A 17,253-nucleotide genomic window follows, 5' to 3' on the forward strand; every position below is an offset into this window, starting at 1 on the left:
AAGACCGCAAAGTAAAGGCACTTTTCAATGCCATCTTTTTTTCTAACATCCCTTACCCACCAACTTTAAACCCTCATAACTACTTTTCACAGTTATTTTATTCAAAAATAAAAGATGCTACTATCTTTTTTTTTAATAAAGTATATTGCACTTGATTTTTGTGGGCATTTAGTAGACATTGATAAAATTAACCAGAGATATTATCTCTTGTTACTATTATAAGCGCTAGTTGCTACCGCAAGGTCGCTGTAATAAAAATTTCAGGGAATTCTTCATGAGTATGTTTATTCCTCTAAAGTAGCCAAACAGGTACATAGATCACGCAATCACTCTAAAGCATGTAAGAGGTTTAAAGGTCTGTAGTCTGCTTGATATACACAAATCTCTCTTTGGGTAGTAAAAAAAAACCAATAGAGATAATTTAAACTTAGAAATAATTAATGAAAGTAAATCACAATTTTACTATGCATAATTAAATATGCATAAAGGGAAATGATACCCAAATGTTGAAGCAATTCAAAGTGATGTAGCTTAAGTAAAAAGCTGACTAGCAAATATCACCTGAACATATCTATGCCCTCAGATATTTGACATCAAAATGTCCTATGTAGCCAACTCACATTGTAAAGGGACTTTAAGCTGCCAATCAATATGCTTGTCCTGGGATTTGTAAGGGAGCTTGCATCTGGCATGTGCAGGCACAATCATGTTATTTCCCTACTCAATTTAAAAACAGTGTAGGGCTCAACATGAGCCTGGATCAGGCTAAGGGTTAAGGCTGTAGGAGAGTGGGTTAGAAGAGAGAGGGTTGGAATTGGGGTGCAACATTGTTGCAGATTTGGGAAGGCCCCTCCTTACCAGTAAAAAAGCTGATTCCTCTCAAGCAACTTCCTCTTCTCCATCGGATCCTGGCTGAGGCAGTTTTCAATATTGGCTGTGCAGCTATGCATCATTCTAGGCGTTCAATTCTTCCTCCCAGGCATTATCAGGACGATCAGGGACCATCAGGATTTGCAATACAAAGCAAACAGATAAGTGTACAAGCAGATAACATGGAGGATATAGATATTATACCCCCCACTCAGTACACCAATGTAGTTACTGCACAAATTCATACAATAGAAGAGCAGGACCCTGTTAGTACAGAGATAGCACAGGATCCCCTATTGCCTCAACCTTTGAAGTCTGAACAAATTCAGAATGTAAATTTACAATCCTTGAACATTCTGTCAGCTAGCCACGTGGCATCATTTTTTAATTCCGTGCCACCCTCTGCAGTTTCAGCAGTTTCTAGTCTCTTGAATAACATTGTGGCAGCAATGGCTGCATCTGTCAATATCCCACAGGATTCAAGTCTAAGAGCCAATTTACAACCATTAAAAACTGTCCAAAATGTGCAGCATTACATAGGTCATAGTTTGCAGCTGGAGGCTCCAGTACAGGGTTTTCAAGGTGCCCCATCAGGTCCTACGGTTCTTATTGGGCCTCATACCGCCACACCACCCGCTTCTATAGCCCCTCAAGTGCAACCAGCACCATTATTTCATATACTTGCATCATCGTGGGGTGCTCAAACCCCGCTTGGTCAATCTATAACCCCCGCATGTGCTACCGCCACACCACTCACCAATCAAGGCTCTCACATGCCCACTAGGCTGACCCCATCATCGGGTAAATACAATACAGTTACTATACCCGTGTCTAGTTGTGCGCACGTACATCACCCGCGTGGTCCGGGGGGCTACTTCCGGTGTCGACGCTCGTTCGGTGATGTCACCAGAAGTGGCCAGCGGCACTTCGGGTTTAGGCTCTTCACTTGCAGTTGGACAGTCTCCCTCAGAGGGTGCATCACGCAATGCAGGTGAGCACCATGAGTCATCCTTGGCCGTGGATGGAGCATTAGTGAGCGGAGAGGCAGGGGTCTTTAGCGCAGGCGACCAGCGCAAGCACGCAGCACAAAGTGTCAATCAGATTCAAGGGCCGCAAAGGGAATGCATGCAATTTAGAGCTGCAAATGCAAAACAGACATATACTAGAAGGGGAAGGGGTATCCGTCCAGCATCAAAAATTAGCAGGGCTAAGCCTCATTCCTGCACTAATAATTCCGCAGATACTGTGAATGTAGTGAATGGTGAGAATACCAATGCCTCCCTGTTTACTATTGATAACCCTACCACATCCAATGTACAAAGTGCTCACAAATTGTTATCTCTTTTACAGGAAGTACTGTGTTCCACAGAAAAATCAAAGTCTAAGCAATCAATCCCTGCACCAATGAATACTGAAGCTAATGTCGTAACCGCAAGCTCATCTAAAGAACATTCGGGGGCACCTAGCACTGTGGCTCTGCCTCATCAGACTCTGCACCAGGATGCAAGCTCTGCTGAACAGATTATCCCATCTGCTACCCATGGTGAGATTAATCTTTTTACACACAATGATCATTCCTCCTCTGACTCTTCCACCACTGATACAGAGTCAGACAGTGACTCTTCATTGGGTCTACAGGGGACAGGGCAGAAGAGAATGTTTAGAATGATAAAAAAGATTTTGAAGAGGAGAACTGGGGCAGATAAGAGACAGGACAGTTCAAAACATCCCTCACTACTCCCCCCGCACTCTCTGCAGAGGCTATAGCAGAACCCCCTCCAGCTAGGGCTATTTCGGAAAGAAGGGCAGCCCTGTATAGGGACACCAGTCCGGGTAAAATATATTCGCTATGTAAGCACTTGCGCAGGAAAGTGGTAAACAGAATTCAAGGAGGGAAGTATGTTAACATATTCGATCTCTCGGTGGAAGCTTATAGGCAGAGGGAAAAGAGTGCAGATGGGACAGGCCCTAAAAAATATAAACGCCCTGACACTTTCGATGATTGGCTTCAGTGTTTTAGAGTCTTCTCTTCGTGTTACATTGAAAAATACCCTTCTCAAAGTTTGGCCATCTTGAAATACACTGACACCATTCATTGGATTCAGCATAACCGTAGTGAAGGGGTTTGGAGGGAATACGATGCAGAGTTTAGGAGGAAAATGGTGGGTAACCCCACATTAACATTTGACTCCACTGACAATCAGCTTTGTCAGCGGATGGACCCTAGAGGGGGATCCACCTCTTCACTAAACACTACTTCTCAGCCATTTCGTCCCAATAGAATTAGAAAAAGGGGAGGGACATGTTGGGCCGTCCAGGACAAGAAGTGTGACAGTGGTAGTGCATGCTCCTTTAGACATGCCTGTAGATTTTGCTCAGGTCCCCACCCAGGCAGCGATTGCGCAAAGCGAAGGGACACCACCACAAGCAGTAAGCCCGCTAGTGCCAGCCTGGGAACAAAAGGTGGAAACGCCAATTTGGGTCCGCGCGCTGGAACCATGGTTGCGGGCCTACCCAGACCAAGCTACTGCGAGAATATTATGGGAGGATTTTTATTCGGATTTAAAATGCCAACAGTCAGGAACATTAAGGGTGCAAACTTTCATAGAAACCTAATTTCGGCCTACCAACATCCTGAAGTAGTGAGAGAAAAAATAAATAAGGAATTGGCCTTGGGCTGAATGGCCGGACCTTTTCCTTCACCTCCCTTTAGCAATTTAGTTATTTCTCCGCTGGGGGTGGTACCCAAAAAAGACTCAGGGAAATTTTGCCTTATTCAGCACCTGTCGTACCCAAAAGGTAGCTCAGTTAATGATGCTATCAACCCACAACTTAGTTCAGTGCGTTACCAATCATTTGATAGCGCGCTAGAACTGGTTAGAAGGGCGGGACCAGGGGCTCTATTGGTGAAGTTGGACATTGAGTCTGCATTCCGTCTATTGCCGCTTTACCCTTCAGTTTTTCCTCTCATGGGTTGTAAATTTTCAGGGTTGTATTATGTGGACCGTTGCCTGCCCATGGGCTGCTCTCTGTCGTGCGCTTTGTTTGAGGCGTTTAGCACTTTCCTTCACTGGGTAGTGGCCTCTGACGTGGGCGGCGATTCCATAGCACATTACTTTAACAATTTTCTTATTGTTGGGAGGGCCGGGTCAGATGAATGCATAACTGTAATGAATAGTATGCGCAGTATCATGAACCATTTTGGGGTACCTTTAGCTGAAGAAAAAACTCAGGGTCCCACTTCATGCCTAGTTTTTCTAGGCATTGAAATTGACACCATTGCAATGCTCTGCAGATTACCGACAAACAAGGTTCAGGCCATGCTGGAGGCGGTTTGAGCGGCTGTCTCCAACCTAATTATTTCGCTAAAACAGCTGCAATCGCTATTAGGTCTGCTTAACTTTGCCTGTAGAGTTATTAGCATGGGAAGGGTCTTTAACCATAGGTTAGAAAGGCAACTTAGCGGTAGGTCCAACCCCAATTAAAAAATTACACTATCAGGAGACTTGCTTGCGGATCTCAAATTCTGGGAGAAATTCCTTCTACAGTTTAATGGCGTACGGGTTTGGCGCTCAGATCCCATTTCTAGTCAGTTATTGCACCTTTTTACAGATGCAGCTGGATCGCACGGATATGGGGCCTACTTCCAGGGGGAGTGGAGCGCGGAGCCCTGGCCAAGCTCATGGTATACGGCGGGCCTTACTCGTAATTTAACCCTCCTTGAACTATTCCCCATAGTCCTGTCAATTGAGCTGTGGGGTAAAATATTTGCAGACAGGACTGTTATGTTCTGGACAGACAACACCAGTGTTGTATACGCAATTAATAACTTATCGGCCACTTCTGCAATAGTAATAACTTTGCTGCTTCACTTGGTGTTGCTCTGTTTAGAGCTCAACATTCAGTTCTAGGCACGACACGCCCCCGGGGTAAACAACATAGTGGCGGACGCCTTGTCGAGATTTGAATGGAGGACTTTTAGACAACTGGTTCCCAGGGCATCCCCAGTACGCTTACGTTGTCCTGATTTCCTTTGGCAGCTGGTAGTTCCTGGATAGCTTTGCTTCATCTGGTTCGCTCCTCCTTAGCCACATCCACATGGCATGCTTATGTATGAATGTGGACCGATTGGGACAAGGTCTGCCTGTCCAGGGGAGTCAATACTGCTAAGGGATCTCAGGAAACGTTGTGTGATTGGCTGGTGAGTTTGTACACCTTGGGTGTTCGCCAGGGTGCCATTCAGTCCAAGATAGCTGCACTTTCTTTTTTTTATAGGGCTTTGTCCATTCCTGACCCGACAAATTCCTTTTTCATTAGACATGTGGTTAAGGGTTGGGGTAGAATACAGCCGCAGAAATGCGATCCTCGTGAGCCCATTACCAGCGAGTGCCTGGAACAGTTGGTGCAGGCGCTGGACAGCATTTGCACTTCAGCATTTGAGGCTTTACTTTTCAAAACAGCCTTCATTTTAGCCTTTGCTGGTGCGCTTCGAGTCAGCGAGTTAGTGGCCCCCTCTAAGCAGAAGTCCGGGAGGGGGGTTCAACTTGATCATGTTAGGGCAGCAACTGACTCACTCTTGCTTTTTATCCCACGTTCGAAGACGGACAAGATAGGGAAAGGAATTTGGATCCCCATTCCACCAAAGGGGGATAGCACTTGCTGCCACGTTAGGTTAGTAAATTTGTATTTGGCCAGCAGTCCGCAGGTCCCAGGCCAGTTTTTGATTCATGCAGACGGTAGGTCCCTTTCCAAATTCCAATTTAGTAGGGTCTTGAAGCTAGAGGCAGTTAAGGCTGGGCTGGATGCTAGCAAACTTGCTCCGCACTCTTTTCGTATAGGGGCAGCTACGAATGCGGCGCAAGCAGGTTCCTCGAGCGAGGACATCAAACGCATGGGGCGTTGGTGCTCCAATTGTTTTAAAACCTATGTCCGCTCAATAGTATAACTTTCAACTGTTTTTTCCAAAATACTAAATTCTTTGTCTCCACAGAAGCTAACACCGGCGTGAAGAGAATCTGGATTGTGGGCCATTCCTTTGTCCACTGGGCCTCTCTCCATTGCGCTCCCTTCCAGCTGGGCAGCCCTTAGGTTTCCCTTTCCACAAAGCCTCTATTAGGTGGTTAGGTGACAGGGGTATGTGCTGGCCACAACTAGCAGGAAAGATCTCTGAGGCCCTCGTACGTTGGGGGAAACCTCACATCCTAATCCTTCACTTAGGGGGTAATGACGTGGGGACCATCCCGGTGCTCCAACTGGTAAAAATTATGCAATCAGACATTAATTGGTTGAAAGTATTCCTGGGGTCACAATCGGTTGGTCAAACATAGTTCCCTGCCTCCATTGGAGACATATGTCTGCTCATACGGTGGCATATAGGATCAGGAAAAAAATGAATGCCTCTTTGGCAAAAAAACGTCACAGAGTCTGGTGGCTTTGTGGTACGGCACAAGGCCATCTTGGCTGAAAGAACAGAACTTTATAGAAGCGATAAAGTACACCTTTACGATTTAGGGCTTGATTTATTTATAGGAGATATTCAAAAGGCTATTTCCCCCCTCCTTTAAGTCAGGCTGTGGTGTGTGGTGGCAAGGGCATCATTAAAATGCTTCCTTGTAGCGGGAGATCCTGGTCCTGTTGCGCAGGGGAAGGTCGCTAGGGGTTAGTGATGACCAGACTTCCGGGGAGGAGCGGTAGGCCTCACGTGCACGTGACGGTAACCCTTCTCCCTCCCTCTTGGGGGATGGTCATGTGATCTCTGTAACCCCTCAGCGTCATCTCCGTTAGAGCAGAGACCCCTCTGCTGCTGTTTCCATTGGCCCGGTGATCTCCTTGCTGTACTGGGTTAGTTGGTCTCTATGCCGCCATATTTAGTCGTTCTATCGGTTCTTTTCAATAATAAGTTAAAGTTTAATAAAATTTCTGACTTGTGACGGTCAAAATTTCCACACAAAAAGATGTCTGTTTTTATTTATTCACAGCATTCAATATGTATAAAGTTATTTAAGTTAAGTTATGAGTGTTAATTTTCCCCTTCTCTGATGGGAAGGATCCGATAAGCATTTAATCCCTTAAAACAGTGTAGGGCTCAGCATGAGCCTGGCGCACGCTAAGGGTTAAGGCTGTAGGAGAGTGGGTTAGAAGAGAGAGGGTTGGTATTGGGGTGCAACATTGTTGCAGATTAGGGAAGGCCCCTCCTTACCAGTAAAAAAGCTGATTCCTCCCAAGCAACTTCCTCTTCTCCATCGGATCCTGACTGAGGCAGTTTCCCTCCCATTCCCAATTTTATTTTTATTTTCTTGATAACTGACGGCTCGCAATGGCAGGGCTATGACTACTCAACCTAGGCCTCTATAAGCCCATTGCAGTAAGGTATGGATTTCCTCTCTCTGACTATGCGGTTCGAGCAGCTTGGTAGCAGAGAATCCTTATCCTTAGGTGGAGATCTTCAAGCATTCTGGCGGCGGGAGATCCCGGTCCTGTTGCGCAGGAGAAGGTCGCTAGGGATGAGTGATGACCAGACTTCCGGGGAGGAGCGGTAGGCCTCACGTGCACGTGACGGTAACCCTTCTCCCTCCCTCTTGGGGGATGGTCATGTGATCTCTGTAACCCCTCAGCGTCATCTCCGTTAGAGCAGAGACCCCTCTGCAGCTGTTTCCATTGATCTCCTTGCTGTACTGGGTTAGTTGGTCTCTATGCCGCCATATTTATCCGTTCTATCGGTTCTTTTCAATAATAAGTTAAAGTTTAATAAAATTTCTGACCTGTAATGGTCAAAATTTTCCCACAAAAAGTTGTCTGTCGTTATTTATTCACAGCATTCAATATGTATAAAGTTATTTAAGTTAAGTTATGAGGAACCGATAAGCATTTAATCCCTTATAAAGTTTACTGTGAAATCTCACAAGATTTCAGGGAAATCTCAAGAGATCACAGTAAAGCAAAATATGACAACGCTGATGAAGAAAATTTGCTGTTTTTGCTGTTTTTGTTGTTGTTGCTGTTCAGAATGCAGCTGACAGTAGGTAAAAGATAACTGTTACAGAGCACTTATGAAGCTGAAGAAGCGTTGAGGTAAAATATCCTTTTTACATAGAGATGTGTCAGGTGATATTTCTTTGTCAGCTTTTTGCAATTATGCTGCACCACATTTTTAATGGATTTAGCCTATGGATATTAACCCCCTTCAATGAGAAATTAAACTTTGATTTTATTTTCTCTTAAATTCTTCACTATTCTACTCACACATATTTCACTTGTGTTTTATTGTAATTCTAAAGAGTTAACAATCAACTGCTTGACACTTATTCTATGACTATTTACCCTGTTTTCCTTTGCACTAAACTAGACAGTACACGTTGGCACACATATAACATCAATAAAACCACCTTATCAGCATTCGAAAATGCAATTTGATAGTTTGACCTTTGAAATTGGAAATGTTAATGATAGTTCAGAATTTTCCATTATAAACCTGAATATTCAAACTCCTTTACAACCCATTTAAGAGCAACTACTCAACAATATAAATACCATATTTAGCAGTAGATAGTACAACCACATGGCTGTATAAGTAAATCAAGTTATCACATGGTGAAAAATAAATTTACTTTTATGACAGATTTGCACTTAAGACCAATCTCATTTAATAAAAACATGGTTCATTTAAAATGTTCCATGCAATAGCTTCCGCTGAAAGACTTGTAAACAAAAGATAAAAAATGTGCTGTATTCACAGAATTATTACTAAAATAGCCCCATCAGCAAATTTGGCCACAAATAGGGTGCTTTTTTTAATCAAAAAGAATAAATTCATCTTATTAGAAAAAGTCACAAAAGTAAGTCCTTTGCTCATAATGGGCTAGATTACAAGTGGAGTGCTAAATTATTGCACTCCTGCAAATGAGCAAATTTGCCCATATGTTGGAGCACAATCATTTACCAGCCATTACAAGTGACTGGTTATTACTACCACCACCTTGAGGTAGCAATTAGTGCTCCGAAAATTAACCAGAGATCCGATCTCTGGTTAATTTTCTAAAATTGCCTCAAATGCCTTCAAAATAGAGGGCATTGTATATCCTTTTTTTTCTTAAATTAAGAAAAACTGCACTAGGCAGTTTTGGGGCTTTAAAGTTGGAGGGAGTGGGGTGTTAGAAAAAAAAAAAAGCCATAAATAGTACTTTTACATTGCGGTCTATGAGAACTGTATGTTCCCATAGACTTCAATGTAAATATATATGTATCTAATTATATACATATATATTTAAAACTGCTGCCCATCGCTGCGCTACCTACCTCCTTCGCTGCATGAGGTTCTGATGCTGTCTGTGATGGAATCAGAATGAGGCTCCCATAGGAGCTTATGGAAGCGATTAACTTGTAAAACCAGCGCACTTTATTGTGCGCTGGTATTGCAAAGTGTAATCTGGCCTAATGTCTTTGATACAGTATTTCCTTAAATTTAAGTGTATCCAGTTTCTCCCTGCCTGCAGCATTTAATTTTAAATTGAATATCAGATTCCCAACCTTGCTGTTAGAAGAATTAAAAAGGTGTTGCACTGAAGCAAATAAAAATGTATGCTCTAATTTGTTAGTGCATATCATGTTTGTTTTACTTACCCAAGCTAACTTCACCCTAGACGAATTGGGCCCCATTTAGGGCTTGATTACGAGTGTTGTGCTAACTGTTGTGAATGAGCGATATCGTGTTTATTGCGCCTATTTGCACGTGTAAGAAGTAGCATGTGTTTTAAAAGTTGAAAGTAAACACGTTCGCTCAAGCACAAATGAATTTAGGATAGTGCAACCTTGGCTTGCCCTTTGGGTAGAGCAAGAGGGGCACCCGCCCAGGGCCCCGCGCTTTGGGGCCCCCCGCACTTTCAGGGTTGAGGGTATGAGAAGGTGCAATGTATATCCTGTATTTAGTTTATGAATAAGTGTTTATGGTATCAGGGGATGTAATATATACTGTTATGCTTTATATAGGTAACAATGAATGTTGGGACAGGGGTGGGCCATACAGAGGGGAGGGCATACAGGGGATGGGAATAAAAGTGCTGGGCTGTGGAGCCCCACAAATTTCCCAGGGCCTCCTCAAATGCTAAGGCTGTCCTTCTCTGCAACTTCAGAGCTCTGGTTAACTGGTACGCTTGAATAAAAAGTTGCACAAAACAAAACACATCAAAAATACATTAAAAAGTACAGTTACATTCATAATAACACTATTTAATAAAAAATGTATTAAAAAATTGCATACAAATGTTATAAGGGCTCAAAGATATGAGGTCTCAGAGATACATGCATATACACGCCTAAATATGTATGTGTATTATTATTATTATCGGTTATTTGTAGAGCGCCAACAGATTCCGCAGCGCTATAAACAAATGCGGATTACAACAAAACAATTATAGGGATCAAATGGGTAGAGGGCCCTGCCAAGAGTTGCACTGTTGTAGTCAGCTCTTAAGAAGGTAATCTGCAAACAGCTGGACTCTTAAGCTTACATGCTAAGGGGATTCAGGGGATAGCGATGGAGGAGAGGAACTGGTATAAAGAAAGGTTAGTGTAGGTTGCATACATCCCTGAACAGTAGAGTCTTTAGGAAGCGCTTGAAGCTTTCAAAACTAGGGGAGAGTCTTGTGGAGCGAGGCAGAGAGTTCCACAAGATGGGAGCCAGTCTGGAGTAGTCCTGTAAATGGGAGTGTGATGAGGCAACAAAAGAGAAGGAGAATGGGAAGTCATGAGCAGAGCGAAGGAGACGGGAGGGAGAGTATCTGTAGACAAGGTCTGAGATATAGGGGGGAGCAGTGCTGTTGAGGGCTTTGTATGTCAGAATGAGAATTTTGTGTTTAATTCTAGAGGCAAGAGGAAGCCAGTGAAGGGATTGGCAGAGAGGTGCAGCAGATGAAGAGCGACGTGTAAGGAAGATGAGTCTGGCAGAGGCATTCATTACGGATTGTAAAGGAACTAGACGGCAGGTGGGGAGACCAGAGAGAACAGAATTGCAGTAATCAAGGCGGGAAAGGATGAGAGAGTGGATTAAAATCTTAGTTGTGTCTTGTGTAAGGAAAAGTGTATATATTTATATATATTTTTTATATGTGTGTACAGATGTATTTATGTATTTATATGTGTGTAAATATGTATTAACAGAGATATATACACTAGACATGTGCAGCCACGAAAAATTTGGTTCGGATCGATTCAGACCGATTCGAATTTAGTTTCGGATCGATTCGAATTCGGAAGAAATCGAATAAATTCATTTCGGATTCATTCGGATTCTTTCGGATTTGTGTGAAATTCGGTTCGGTTCGGTTCGATTTGAATCAATTCGGATTTTCGGAATTTTGGCACTGTTAAGTGGGATGTGCTGTGTATTACACTAGTATACTGTACAATACTAGTGTAATACATGGCCATCCGAATCCATCCGAATCCATCCAAATAAATTCGAATCAATTCGGATTTATTCGGTAGATTCGGCACTGCCGCAATTCGGAAATTCGAATCGATCCGAATTCCGAATTAGACAAAATTCGTCCGAATTTCGATTCGGACCGAACCGAATTGCACATGTCTAATATACACATATAAACACAGAAATACACACACACATACACACACACATATATATATGTATATATATATACAGGTATATACATATAAAGTGCATTGAAGAACTTTGCAGTCAAGTAAATGAAAACATGAAAAACATATTTATGCAATATTCATACTTAATAAAGTGTTATACTGTAATTTTAGTGTAACTAATTCACATTCCAATGTTGTTCACATAAATAGATATTCCTATATAAATCTGTATATATTTATACCTATATATAATCATGTATAGATATATACTTATGAATAAATAGAACATATTCTGCTATGTGAAGAACATTGTAATGTGAAATATTCATACTTCATGATGGGTTAGCGCACTTGAGAAAATGTTTTTTCCCACTTTTCGCGCTCCTTGAAGTCTATGGGAGCATATTTTAAAGGGACAGTAAAGTCAAAATCAAACTTTCGTTGTCTAGATAGAGCATTTAATTTTATACAACTTTCCAATTTGCTTCTTTTATCAAATTTGCTTTGTTCTCTTGTTATTTGTTGAAAAGTAAACCTAGGAGGGCTCATAGGATTTCAGGAGAGTGCACGTGTCTTTAGCAGTCTATGGAAGTAGTGTTTGCAACATTGTTTCTTAAATTAATATAAAAAGTTGCAAATACATTTGTATTTTGTTTCCTTTTTCTTTTTCTTTTTCTTCTCCTATCGCTGTATAAAAATTTGGACATAAGTATGTATAAGAATATCTGTATTTCAGATTATGTGTTCATTTCAATAAAAAACATTGAATTTAAAAAAAAAAAAAAAAAAAAAAAAAGTTGCAAATACTGCTGCCATAGACAGCTAAAGACAAGTGCACTCTCCTGGAGTCCTATGAGCCCACTTAGGTTTACTCTTCAACAAAGTATTCCAAGAGAACAAAACAAATTTGATAATAGAAGTACATTGAACAGTTGTTTAAAATTAGATGCTTTATCCGAATCATGAAAGTGTCATTTCAACTTTACTGTTCCTTTAACGCGGTCGTGATATACTAATTTCAGCATTTTGTGTGCGAGTGAAAACTGTCTGGAGGACCACTTTTGCCGGCTTCGTTGAGGACATCTTGCCGCTTGGATGAAGACTTCTCCCGGTAAGTGAATCTTCGGGGGTTAGTGTTAGTATTTTTTAAGGGTGTATTGGGTGAGTTTTATTTTTAGGTTAGGGCTTTGGGCAGCAATAGAGCTAAATGCCCTTTTAAGGGCAATGCCCATACAAATGCCCTTCTCAGGGCAATGGGGAGCTTAGGTTTTTTTAGTTAGGCTTTTATTTGGGGGGTTGGTTGTGTGAGTGGTGGGTTTTACTGTTGGGGGTTTGTATTTCTTTTTCAGGTAAAAGAGCTGATTTATTTGGGGCAATGCCCTGCAAAAGGCCCTTTTAAGGGCTATTGATAGTTTAGTTTAGGCTAGGGTTTTTTTTTTTTTTTTGGGTGGAATTTTTTATTTGGATAGGGCTCTTAGATTAGGTGTAATTAGTTTAAAGATCTTGTAATTTGTTTTTTATTTTCTGTAATTTAGTGGTTTTTTTTTGTAATTTAGCTAATTTTATTTAATTTATTTAATTGTATTTCATTTAGGTAATTTATTTAATTGTAGGGTTAGGTTAGGTGTTAGTGTAACTTAGGTTAGGTTTTATTTTACAGGTAAATTTGTATTTATTTTAGCTAGGTAGCTATTAAATAGTTAATAACTATTTAATAACTATTCTACCTAGTTAAAATAAATACAAACTTGCCTGTAAAATAAAAATAAAATCTAAGATAGCTACAATGTAACTATTAGTTATATTGTAGCTAGCTTAGGGTTTATTTTAAAGGTATTTAGTTTTAAATAGGAATAATTTAATTAATGATAGTAATTTTATTTAAATTTATTTAAATTATATTTAAGTTAGGGGGTGTTAGGGTTAGACTTAGGTTTAAGGGTTAATAAACTTAGAATAGTGGCGGCGATGTTGGGGACAGCAGATTAGGGGTTAATAAGTATAATGTAGGTGGCAGCGATGTTAGGGGCGGCTGATTAGGGGTTAATAATATTTAACTAGTGTTTGCGAGGCAGGAGTGCGGCGGTTTAGGGCTTAATATGTTTATTCTAGTGGTGGCGATGTCTGGAGCGGCAGATAAGGGGTTAATCATTTTATTGTAGTGTTTGCGATGTGGGAGGGCCTCGGTTTAGGGGTTAACAGGTAATTTGTGGGTGTTAGTGTACTTTTTAGCACTTTAGTTATGAGTTTTATGCTACAGCTTTGTAGCGTAAAACTCATAACTACTGACTTTAAAATGCGTTAGGAATCTTGGAGGTAGAGGGTGTACCGCTCACTTTTTGACCTCACAGGACAAACTCGTAATACCGGTGCTATGCAAGTCCCATTGAAAAAACACTTACGAAATTTACGTAAGTTGATTTGCGTTAAGGCCAAAAAAGTGTGCAGTGCCCCTAAACCTGCAAGACTCCTAATACCAGCGTGCGCAAAAAAGCAGCGTTAGGACATGTTAACGCTGCTTTTTCACCTTACCGCAAAACTCGTAATCTAGCCGAATATGTTTATTTTGTGATAAAAACACAAACATTGATCACCAATTGCTGTTTAATTATAAATCACTTATTTATAGTTTGATTGATATTGTGCCTCTAGTTGTAATTTAGTAGAAAACAAGCAAAAGAATCACATTTTGTCCTTGTAATATTCCTATTCCAATTTTCAGATGTTGGCTCTGAGTCTAAAAACGTGATTTTTCTTTTACATTATTGGATTGTCACATGAGTCACAGTAAATGACTAGTACAATCTGGATTATTGCTAGCAATCAAACAAAACAGGATCTTCTGTGGAAAAAAAAATGTAATGATTCTTTTAATTTAAGCTTAATTATTCTCAGTTTATTTCTTGGGAGATTTGTTTAAGACATTGCTGTAGCCCTAAAAATATATAATTTTCTGTAAGAAAATTGCCGCAATAAAATACAATTCATACACTAAAAAGATTTTTAAAGCTAAAATATTTTTTTAACTCAAACCAAGACAAAATTGACAAGGTGACAATGTGTTTGTCCTCTGATTCTATAATCCGTTGGCATGAAGTGAAATTGTTATGGGCAGACCTCACTCTGTTTTCCAAAAAAGGGAGCTTAACCTGCCAAGCAGCAAGCTGCCTCCCTTGTTGGCGAGAACAAATGTAGCAGGGAACGCTATACTCATAGTAAAAAAAATAAAAGAAAATTATACAAATCACATTGCATTGTTTTCAGTGACATGAAAGCCCATTTTTTTCTTTCATTATTCATATAGAGCTTGCAATTTTAAATAACGTTCCAGTTTTTTTCTATTATCTAATTTGTTTTGTTCACTTTGTATCCTTTGTTGAAAAGTATACCTAGATAGGCTTAGTATCTGCTGATTGGTAGATGCACATATATTCCTTCTGTCATTGGCTTTCAGTTAGCTCCCAGTAATCCATTACTGCTCCTTCAACAAAGGATACCAAGAGAATGAAGCAAAAATAGAAGTACATTGAAATAGTGTTTAAAATTGTATGATCTATCAAACCAGATCTCAAATTATAACATTTTAGCGGAGTAATTTAAAATTTGCATTTTGCTGCATTTTATGAATGGATTTTTATGAATACTTTAATTTAGATCCATACTTTCTATTGTCAGTAAGATTTTTAAACTAATATTATTGGACACAATTCTATAATGTATGTGTCTTTCCTTCATATACAAATATGTAGGGTACATCCATTAGCAAGAATCCCTGGCAGCAAGCGTGGGCAGACAGGTTCCACCCTTATAAACATTATTTATTGGAAGCTTTATAAAAGTGAGCCATAAACTTATGCTGTGAGTTAAACAGAGATCCTAATGCTTACTTATATTTTTTACAACTCTTGTGCAATTAGTTAAAATATGTTTATGAGATTAGAAATAAAATAGAATTGCTACCTGCAATCTACATTGGGTAATTCTACAATAACTCTAACAGTGGCTATAAGGTCTTCCATGATCTTAGGACAAAGCTCCCAGGTGAAAAATTCTGCCCCCATTACTAGGCACTATGTTCTTATACAAATAAATACAAAAACAACTAGGATATTGGGTTATAAAGGCTGCAGCATGTATTTTAACAATTTAATTGTATAACAAATTGAATACCAACAGTAATAAATAACAATCAAATGAACCACCCACAGTGCTTGCCTAGTTAAACGACCATTTATCCATTCTAACACACTCAGCTTTAAACCTTATCAAACTCTTCTAACTTCTCAGGAGCTTCCAAGCTAAATTATACGATTACCATCCCTAAATGACAATCACCTCGCCAAAGCTGCGACAAAGATACTAACACATTTCAGATCTGCTACAGAGGGAAAGCGGGAGCTTCTTCTCACCATCACTAATAGCTTAACCCCAGACCCACCCCACTGACCTTACACTCACCCCTATCTGCACCACTTGGCCTGCCCTAGGGTCAAAAGACACTCCTGAATATTAATTTCTTGAGGGATAACTTTCACATAAGTGCTTAATAACAGCTTTAAATATATGCTCAATTGTTTACAATACGTCATGTTTACCTTACCTTCACCTCAATCATCCAGACCCCGATGATCGAAAGTGCTATGAGGTGGCAAAATATTCAAAGGGATTCGATATGTCGAGTGAGCCTGTTGGAATATTCCAAGCTCTCGACATAGCAGCATCGCCAAGAGGCATTTACCATACATGCCATTGGTCAGTGATGCAATGCTTGCTCTCGACAACACCCAGCATCGCCAACTATATTGATGATGTATAGTAAAGGATCCCTGGAATATAACTGCCATCTACCTTACCACTAATCCTAATACCCATAAACCAAAGTAACCCACAATCGCAAACTAACACTACACTAATAAAGATCTAAACAGCCACATACCCACTGCAAGTCACTACAAATTAACCCCTATGCTGCCACATACCCATTTCAAGTACCTATCTATTAACCCCAATGCTGCTACATACCCACTGCTAGTATTTAACTATTAACCCCTTTGCCGCCACATACCCACCGCAAATATCTATTAACCCCTATGCCACAACATAACCACTGCTATTATCTAACTATTAACAACTATGTCGACACATACCCACCGCAAAAAATATTAACCCCTGACTGCAATAAACTTAATATTAACCCCTATGTCTCTAACTATAAACCCCTATGCCGCCATATTCCCACCGCAAGTACTATGCTATAAACCCCTATGCTGCTGCATACCCCAAATGCAAACTAACCTAACACCTAACCCCCTCTAAACTAAAACCCCTAAGCTAGCATTAAAATCGAATTTAAATAAATAAATAAACCTAAACCACCACAACCCCAAACACAATCTAAAACTACTGTACCTAACACCTAACCCCTTACTCCAAACTAAACCCTACCTCTAAACTAACCACACTAAATTACCAAAAACATAAATAAAAAAACTACAGTTTTCAAAATAAAAAACACCATTATACCTAACAATAAACTTCTGGACCCATAAAATAAAAAACCTCTAAACCCTAACACTAAAAAAAATTACAATAGCATTTAAAGGGCATTGGATAGGGCATTGCCCTAAAGGGATTAGCTTCTTTTGAGAAGCAAAATATATATACACTGAAATTCTAACTATTATTTTCTATTGGATAATTTGAATTTAAATTTGAAAAAGTTCTTGCTATTGGCTGATTCAAATTACCCAAAAGGGATTGACTGATTTAAAAAAGTCAATAGGAATT

Source organism: Bombina bombina, chromosome 6, assembly GCF_027579735.1.
Source record: "Bombina bombina isolate aBomBom1 chromosome 6, aBomBom1.pri, whole genome shotgun sequence".
In the NCBI taxonomy this organism is placed as follows: Eukaryota; Metazoa; Chordata; class Amphibia; order Anura; family Bombinatoridae; genus Bombina; species Bombina bombina.